The sequence below is a fragment of the Rhinichthys klamathensis genome, unplaced genomic scaffold (genome assembly GCF_029890125.1).
Source record: "Rhinichthys klamathensis goyatoka isolate OS25496 unplaced genomic scaffold, OSU_Roscu_1.1 h1tg000236l_1, whole genome shotgun sequence".
Lineage (NCBI taxonomy): Eukaryota > Metazoa > Chordata > Actinopteri > Cypriniformes > Leuciscidae > Rhinichthys > Rhinichthys klamathensis.
In genome coordinates this window covers 3,475,001-3,485,000 of record NW_026606759.1, presented here as the reverse complement: position 1 = coordinate 3,485,000, position 10,000 = coordinate 3,475,001, and the positions used below count along the sequence as shown (strand labels likewise).

The 10,000-nt window shown below is 35.5% G+C and overlaps 2 non-coding genes across 2 annotated transcripts; both read right to left on the bottom strand.

Annotated features, from left to right (window-relative positions):
- Positions 1–4,672: 4,672 nt before the first annotated feature.
- LOC130100161 (5S ribosomal RNA) lies at positions 4,673–4,791 on the bottom strand. The gene has a single exon (XR_008808799.1). It is a non-coding gene; the product is annotated as a 5S ribosomal RNA (ribosomal RNA).
- Positions 4,792–4,852: 61 nt separating this feature from the next.
- Positions 4,853–4,971, bottom strand: LOC130100031 (5S ribosomal RNA). The gene has a single exon (XR_008808675.1). It is a non-coding gene; the product is annotated as a 5S ribosomal RNA (ribosomal RNA).
- Positions 4,972–10,000: the final 5,029 nt, after the last annotated feature.

Here is a 10,000-nt window from a genome sequence, read left to right as displayed (position 1 = left end):
AACACCTCTATTTTATTCTCACTTTTCTCTTCACTTTGAATAACATTCAACCAATCTTCCGGTATTGCATTTTTTACTTCTTCGTATTGTTTCTTTATGGTGTTCACATTATATTCCTCTTTAGCTTCCTCCAATGCATCAACAATCACTTGCATGGGTACAAATCCCTCCTTGAATTCATATAGAATATCTCTTACTTTTAAAATTCCCACCTCCACCCATTTCTTAAAATAAATTTCCTTTTCTTGTATTACAATGTTTTTGTTTAAAAACAGTGGTTGATTTAAAATGCTCTCTCTTCCACATGGTTTAAAATTCACTTCAGTTAAAAAAAAAACCCCAAGCACTTAAAACTTCTTTATAAAAATCTGGTATCCCTTGTATCATCCACTTTTTTAACTTCATCCATAAAATGTTATCTCCCAAATTCAAATTCCCACATTTATTTAAATAAAATTCCATTATACTTTTCCAATCACCTTTATTTTCCTCATCTAAATACTTCTTAACCACTTTAATTCTCATACTGTTCATCTTTTGTTCAAGATCTACTAAACCCATTCCTCCCTCTTCTGCCGGTCCAATCAAAGTATTATAAGCGATTCTTGGGGGTTTTTTCTCCCATAAAAATTCTAAAATACATGTTTTCAATCTTTGTTTTACCCATATAGGCATGGAATTCACATATAGAACATACCACATCTTAGACAGCATCAACACATTTACAATTAAAATCTTTCCCTTTAAATTTAAAAATCTGTTTTTCCAGAATATTAACTTCCTCTCCATTCCTTCCACTACCTCTTCCCACATAATGTCTCGTATGCTTTTTTCATTTTTCCCTAAAACCACTCCTAAAATCCTCATTTCTTGTACTTGTGTAAAGCTAAAGCAGTCTGTTAAAACCGGTACCTTCCCAAATCTCATGTAAACTGTCTTTTCCTCATTTATTTTTGCTCCAGAACCTTGGCAGTACCATTCCACTTTTTCCATTACATGTTTAACACTTTGTTCATTTTTAACTACAATTGTTGTATCATCTGCATATTGAAATATTTTCTTTATTTCATTTCCTTCATCCATCTCTATTCCTTTTATTTCCTTCTCCTTTTTGATTATTAACCCTAAAGGTTCCGCTACCAGCGAATATAATTGAGCTGATAGTGGACAGCCTTGTCTTATTGACCTTGTAATAGCAAAAGGTTCTGTTAAAAATCCATTACATTTCACTTTTGTTATCGTATCCCTATATAAAATTCTTATCCATTTAATAAAATTTTCCCCAAACCCAAATTTCTCTAAAACTGAAAATAAAAACCCATGTTCTACTCTGTCAAAGGCTTTTTCAAAGTCTAAGCTAATAACATAACCATTCTTTTTTTCTCCATTTATATAACTTATTATATCTCTTATACTGCTTGTTGTTTCTGCTATGTCTCTTCCCTTTACACCATATGCCTGATTTGTTTCTATTATGCTAGGTAGTACATTCTTTAATCTATTTGCTAAAACCTTTGCTAAAATCTTAAAATCCGTATTTAACATGGTGATTGGTCTAAAAATTTTTAAAAGTGCTTTATCCCCCTTTCTTTTGTATATAATCTTCATCAGCCCTAAACCCATCTTCTGATTTAGACATTCCTTCTTAAAAATCTCCTCATAAACATCCTTTAAAATCAGACTAATTTCCTCCTTAAAAACCTTATAAAACTCATTTCCTATCCCATCTATACCGGGACTTTTCTTTGTTTTTAAAAGATCTATTGCCTGTATTATTTCTTCCTGTCCTATTTCCTTATCACATTCTGCTTTGTCCTTATTCTCTACTCTCATTGATATTTGCTGTAATAGTATATTTTTCTTCTCTTCATCTAACCCCTTTGTTTTAAAAAGTTCTTCATAATATTTTTTTACTTCTTTCAAAATTCCTTTCGTTTCTTTTACTAGTTCTCCATCTTTGACCTTAATTTCTTTTATCATTTCTGCTCTTCCTTTACTTTTTTCTAAGTTAAAAAAAAATCTTGTACATTTCTCTCCTTCAACCATGTATTTTGCTTTACTTCTCAAACTCGCTCCTTTACATTTATTCTCCTCTATTTTCTTTAGATTTTCTTCCATAACTATTACATTTTGTATATTTACTTCTCTCTTATTTAACTCTTCTTTTAATGTTTTCCTTGTATCTTTTTCTTTAGCTTTTTTAACTCTCTGAACCAATTTGCTGTATTTTATTGAGTATTTCTTTATTTCATATTTTACATTTTCCCACCAAATTCTTTTATCTTCTAGGTACATCCCATCCGCTCTTTCTTCTTCTATTACTTTTTCGATCCCTAATTTATAGCTTTCACTCTTTAAAATCTCTGTATTTAAAATCCAAACTCCAGGCCCTTTATCCTCTTTTTTAAAATCCATCCTCATTAAAATCATCTTATGATCGCTCAAAGAGTTTTCTTTGTACAATATATCCTCAATAAAATATTCTAAATTTCTTGTGCTTAAAACATGATCAATTCTTGTTTGACATAAGAAATTCCTAACTAGTTGTTTCCTAGAAAATTCTCTCTTTTTTTCATGTCTCTCTCTCCACACATCAAGTAAGCTTTTTTCTTCCATCAGCATCTTAAGTTCTTTTCTCCCCATATCTGTTTTAAAAACCATTCCATCTGCCATATCTCTTTTATTAAAAACTGTATTAAAATCTCCCACCATCATTATTGTCTCCCAACTTTCCATTAAGTCTCTTAAAGCACTAAAATAGTTCCTCTTTTCTTTTTCTTCATTAGGTGCATGCACATTAATCAAAATAAATGTTCTATCTTCATATCTTATTTCGACAGCAATACATTTTCCTTTTCCATCATCATATATTTCTTTAACCTCAATATCCTTCTCCTTTCTTACTAAAATAGCAACTCCTCTTCCCATTCTTCCATCCCCATTATTAAAATATATTTCTCCCCCCCACCTCTTTTTTAAGTCTTCCATTATTTCATCTTTCCAATTCGTTTCCTGTAATACAATAACATCTTCTTTACACAACTCTTTTACTCTTTCAAATTTTTCCCTATTCAGTAGACCTCTTGCATTTAAAATCACCATATTCAAAACCATAATTAAAATAACTAAGAGTTTAAAAGACATCATTTTACAGTCCTTCTTCTTCTTCTTCTTCTTCGATACATCTTAAACCCTCAAATCTGTTCGTACATTTGATTTCTTCTTTACTTATAAATCTTTTAGCAAACTCTAGATTAGGTATTACCTTCTGCATTCTTCTTCTTGTCACTCCACCTAATTCCTTGTCCTTTCTTTTGCCCTCTTGTCCGTTTTCTTTTTCTTTTTCTCTGTCTTTTTTCAACCTTTTACTCCTTTCATATCCCCTTGTGTTCCACTGTTCTGTTGTCTTTGTTGATGTGTCCATTTGTGTCCTTCTCTCTTGTTCCATCTCCTCCTCTTCACCTACAATCTCTTGTACATTGTCTTCTTCAGGATCTTCTTCGATCTCCTCTCCTTCTACTTCTTTCTTCTGCTGTTCTTCCGACTCACTTGGTTCATTCGTTTCATTAGTTTCATTCTGCATCTGCCTCCCCTCCTCTTGTTGTGTCTCCTCTTCTCCTCCTTCCATCTCACATTCACACTTATTTAAAACTTTAAAACAGTCCGGGCACTTGACAGCTTTGCAATCCCTCGCGAAATGGCCCTGTTCCTCGCATTTAAAACACACAAAACTTGGACAGTCTTTGATAATGTGCTCCGGACTCAAACACAGCCGACAGGTTTTAACCTGCCTGCTGTGAATAATCCTGAAGTACTGAGTTCCTTCCGCTGTCTCAAAGCGTGTACTATAAGGTAGCGAGGCCACTTCTTTAGGAAATTTCACTTTAACAAAGCGCGTTCCATCTTCAATGTCTGTACCCGGGTAGACTCTCCTTTTGATTTGTGAGATAGGGATTACTCCCCACCCCTCCAGCTTGTCCACAATAATGGCGTCTTCTAGATAGGCCGGCAGATGCATTATTGAAACCACAAAAACTCGGTCCTTTAGTTTCTTGACTTCACACCTCTTTCCTTTAATTTCTAGTCCGTTTATTAGATCATCACATGTTTCTTCTGTAGCTAAAGTCACTTCATATTCTTTGTTCTGTTTAGGCCGTACTGCCAAAATTTGATCAAGTCCCACCTGTTCCGTTAAAACTTTGATTATATCCTCTGCTTTTCCATCCGGCACCTCTGCTAAATCCACAGTTATAGTTGCTTCCTTTTTATAAATCCGCATCCTTTCTGTTCTGTCTTTGTCTTTTCTTTCTCGTAATCCTTTGTCCATGCTAGGGTCTCCTTTCCGACTTGATCCTCCTGCCATATCCATGTCTTTACCTTGTAATCCGTCCATTTTGTAAAAAGATATAAAAAATAAGAAAAACTCCCCAGACAGCCTTGGCTGCTGGGAAGTGATTAACTCAAAAAAGAAATCAAATTACAAACAAAAACTGTATTTTAAACAAAACAAAAATTAAAAAGCAAAATGGTGAGCCTCCCTCACCCACTGCAGCCAAACACTTCCTTAAACCAGCGACTCTCTGGCGCCCTCAAGGTGGTATGGCCGTAAGCGAAAACTGCTGCCAAAATCGGGCTATTTAAAAGGTTATAACATTAGTGAAGTAAACTAAAAAGCTTACAGCACCTGGTATTCCCAGGCGGTCTCCCATCCAAGTACTAACCAGGCCTGACCCTGCTTAGCTTCCGAGATCAGACGAGATCGGGCGTGCTCAAAGTGGTATGGCCGTAAGCGAAATCTGCTGCCAAAATCTGGCTATTTGAAAGGTTAGAACATTAGTGAAGTAAACAATAAAGCTTACAGCACCTGGTATTCCCAGGCGGTCTCCCATCCAAGTACTAACCAGGCCCGACCTTGCTTAGCTTCCGAGATCAGACGAGATCGGGCGTGCTCAAAGTGGTATGGCCGTAAGCGAAATCTGCTGCCAAAATCGGGCTTTTTGAAGAAAAATTTAAGAGACTCTTTCAGGGTTTCTGAAGAAACTCAGAGAGACTATTTCAGGCTTTTTGAAGAAACAAAGAGACTATTTCCGCCTATTTGAAAAGCTCATTGACTCTTTTTTTTTTTTTTTTTTTTTTTAACAATAAAGCTTACAGCACCTGGTATTCCCAGGCGGTCTCCCATCCAAGTACTAACCAGGCCCGACCTTCCTTAGCTTCCGAGATCAGACGAGATCGGGCGTGCTTTTTTTTTTTTTTTTTTTTTTTATTATCAAAAAGTAACAAAATTTTTTTACATAACAATTATGAAGTTATGATTCCAATCATTATAACCCCAACACTAATTCATCTCACATATCAATGAATCATACAGGGAAAAAAAACATAACTTAATTTTCTTCAATCTTCATCCACCAGAATATTCCAAATAAAATGTTGAACCATTATTCAAGCTCATTGTCTCTTTTCAAAAATTTAAACTTAACCCTTCTTTTATATCTATACTTATAAGCCCACATTCTTCATCCACAAATGCCTTTTCAAATTCCTCTTTGCTCAAATATTGCCACATTAGATACACATTCTTTCTTACAACAGTTTTAAACATCTCAATTACATCCACTTTCTTCCCTTCAAAATATGCCAAGTTCCTTCTCACCCATATTGCATATCTTGCATGACTTAACATAAAATTCCAGAAATTAACCCTCTTGTCTTTGTGATTCATACATTCACCGAACAAAAACAGTTTTTTCCATTCATTCCCTGTTACATCTTTTCCCATTCCATCCTTGACCATCTTTTTCATTTTTTCATGGAACACTTGAAGCTCTTTACATTCAAAGAATATATGCATCAGGGTCTCTGGCTCTGTCCCACATAAATCACATTCTCTTTTCACATTTTTGTTTATTTGATGGATTACCACCTTTGTGTATATCCTATTATGTCTGAGCTTAAAGTCCAGGTTCTCACAATCCAGTCCATTATATTTCACCCTTAAGTTCTTCCAAATTGTCTTCACATTCAAATCTGGAAATAGTTTTGTCCATACAGCTTCTGATGCAGGCATTTTGATTTCCTTTTTCAGCAACATCTTATATATCATTTTCACATTTATCTCAGACAAATACTTCTTCTTATTATTATTTTCCATAATATACATTTCCGGAATTCCCCAATTTCCCACTTTAACAGTCTCTCTCTCTAGCCTTTCCACCCAGCTCTTAGGCAGGCTTATTTTAATATTTTCACACTCACGGTCCACTTTTGCTTGTTCAATCTCATCATCCCATCCCACCACACAGTCATATATTGCCCTATTTGGTAAGAACCCCTTCACATATTCATATGCCATATCTTTTACTTTTCTAATACCCGCTCTCATGAACAATCTATTGTAAAGCATTTTCCCTCCTAACCTTACTTTTGGATTCAAGAAAATTGGCTGATGATGCACTTGATTTATATTCTCACATTCATATCCCACATTCACTACAAACTCAGACCATGCACTAAAGACTTCCTGATAAAATAATGGCACCTTTTCAATCATTGGTTTTTTTAAGACCATGAACAATCCTTCCTCACCACATCCTGCACTTTTATCTAAGTAATTTCTCATATAACCCTTCCATCCATACTCTACTTTATCATATAGATATTTTTTTATCGTTTTCACTCTTATTGCCTTTCTCTTAACTTCCAAATCAATCAACTTCAAGCCTCCCTCCTTATAATCCGCTATTAGAGTTTTTGCTGATATTCTAACTCCTTTACCTCCCCACAAAAAAATATTCACTGTCTCTTTAATTCCATTCAACACCCAATTTGGTAGGTCTATTACCCCCATCACATAGTTACATTTTGTAAGCAATAATGAATTAGCTACTATTACTTTGCCTCTTAATCTTAACTCCCTTAGTCTCCAAAATTGTAAAACTTGTTTAATTTTATTTAATATTCCTGTCCACGTAGCATCTCTAGCTTCTTTTACATTTACTCCTATGTTTACACCTAGAACCTTCAAATACTCTGTAGTTATTTTAAAGGGAGTGTCTGACCCTTTTATATCCACACCTCCTATACTCATTATTTCGGATTTATCTACATTTATTTTTGCACCTGACGCTTTTCCGTATGTTCCCATATGTTCTCTTATCCTATTTATACTCTCTATGTCCTTGACTGTAAATGTGGTATCATCTGCATACTGATGAATTATGCTGATTCCCCCATATGGTATATGAATTCCTCTTATTTCTTTATCTCCTTTAATCAGTGTTGCCAGAGGCTCTGCTGTTATTGAGTAGAGCAATGCCGACAATGGACATCCTTGCCTAACTGACCTCTCTAAAGGAAAAGGGTCAGTTAACACCCCATTAATTTTCACACAACTCTTAGCATTATCATATACTAACTTTATCCACCTTAGAATCCTCTCCCCAAATCCAAATCTTCTCATTGTTTGCTCCATGAAGCTGTGCTCTACCCTATCAAACGCCTTATTTAAATCCATCGATAAAATCAAACCGCCCTCCCCATCCTTTCCCATGCTTTCTACTACATCCCTTATTGTACTAATTGTGTCTGTGATATCTCTTCCCATTATGCTGTATGCTTGATTTGGTGATATTATTGTCCCTACTACCTTTTTTATTCTATTAGCTAATACTTTTGTTAAAATTTTATAGTCTGTGTTTAAAAGACTCAATGGTCTATAATTTTCCAACTTAAGTGGACTCCCCTTATTTTTGTACAAGATGGTGATTACTCCTAAACCCATTGATTGTGGCATTTCCCCTCTCTCTTCCATACTCTTATACAGCTTACACAATATTGGTGCTATAATATCAACAAAAGTCTTATAAAATTCATGTATTAGACCGTCTGCACCTGGGCTTTTATTCGGTTTTGTTTGCTCTATTGCTTCTTTTATTTCTTCAATCCTTATATCTCTTTCACACATACTTTTATCCTCTTCATTTAACCTAGCACTTACAGTATTTAAAACCTCATCCACACAGTCCTGTTTTACACCTTCTTTCTTAAATAATTCTCTATAAAACGACTCTACTACTCTTATTATCTCCACATAATCAGTTAATTTTACCCCTTTTTCATTTTCCAACTCAAAAATATGATTTTTCCTCTGCTTTTTTTTCTCTAAGTTCAGAAAGAACTTTGTACTCCTTTCTCCCTCTAAAGCATACTGTGCCCTACTCCTTACTATTGCACCCTTACTTTTTTCTTTTTCATATTCCTCCATCTCTGCTTTTATCTTCAAAAAACCTTCTTTTCCATGCTTAGGATCCCTATCTATTTTCTCTGCTTCCTTCTTCAATGCATTTTCCATTGCTTCTACTTTACTCCTCCTCATGAAATCCCTTTGTTTTGAATATCTAACACTTCTTTTTTTTATTTTTGCTTTCATTATTTCCCACCATTCACACACATTTTCATTAAACAATGGGTTTTCCATTTCATACCTTATACATTTGCTGATATTTTCTTTATATGCCTTTTCCTTTAGCAGAGATGCATTCAAACACCACACTCCCCCACCTCTCTCTTCCATGTTTACACCAACCTTAACTGTCATAGCAGCATGGTCACTTACTCCTATAAACTTATATTTCACATTTTTCACGTATCCTAACATTTCCCTTTTAATTAAACATAAATCTATTCGGCTTTGCTTCAAACTCCCCATCACCATTTGCCTTCTAGAAAACTCTCTTTTATAAGGATTCTCCTCTCTCCAAGCATCAACTATATCCTCGCTCATCATCCATTCATTTAAATATTTCCTAGACACATCTGATTTAAAATTTGCACTACTTGACGCATCTAGTCTTGTGCACCAAACATTGAAGTCTCCCACTACTATAAATTTCCCTTTACATAACGGCTTAATTTCTTTGAAGACTTCTTTTCTTTCAGTTTCTACATTAGGTGCGTAAACATTTATCAACCTAAATAGCTCATTGTGAAACATAAAATCTATTACTAACAATCTTCCTTTACCATCTTTATAAATTTGTTGTACATTATACACTCTATCCCTCTTTATCAAAATCGCCACACCACAAGCTTTTTGATTTCCATGGTTTACAAAAAAGTCATCTTCCCACACTTTTTTTATATTTCCCATTATTTCTTCCGACCAATGCGTCTCTTGTAAACATATTATGTCTGCTTTAAGCACTCCCTTCACCTTCTCAAACTTGTTTACATCTCTTAGTCCATTGGCGTTCAAGCATGCAATGTTCATAACGCCACACATAATATATATTATAGTTTTAAGGAATCTCAAACTCATTTCAGTAAATCCAATTCCTTACTTTTTTGCAGTATGCTCCTCCTTCCCATTTTTCTTTCTTTTCTTCTTTATGCTCTTTTCCTCACTTGTGTCCATTTCCTCCTCCACGTTTAATGCTGGGTTCTCTGACATCTCCTTTTCTCCTCTCCCTCCTTCATCCTTCTCCTTCATACTTTTTGCACCTTGACTTTCACCATCACCTTTCGATATCTCTCCATCGTCTTCTTCGTTCTCCCGTTCTTTCAATATTTTTGCTTTTCCGTCTCTTAAATTTGTCCCTTCATCTAGTTCCAGAACTTTATTTTTTTCTCCTCTCTCTCTCTGCCATAGTCCTGAGACCGCTTCCTCTCGACCACTCTCTCTCTCGGCAGCTCTCCGTTCTCCTTCCCCTTCTTCTTCGCACCGAGTGCCACTTCTCACCTCTTCTCCAGCCGCTACACCTTCCTCCTCCTCACTTTTCTCCTCCTCATCCACCTCGTAAAGATCTGATGACTCTCCTTCGATGCTCTCTTCTCCCATCTCCGCCGGCGTTTCACACACACACAGTCCATACCTCATCTGACACTCCTTGCAATTCCCCTCCTTACACTCCCGTGCATAGTGTCCTTGCTTGTTGCACTTGAAGCACTTGAAGCTTGGGCAGTCTCTCACTATGTGCCCCGGTTGAATGCACAAGCGACA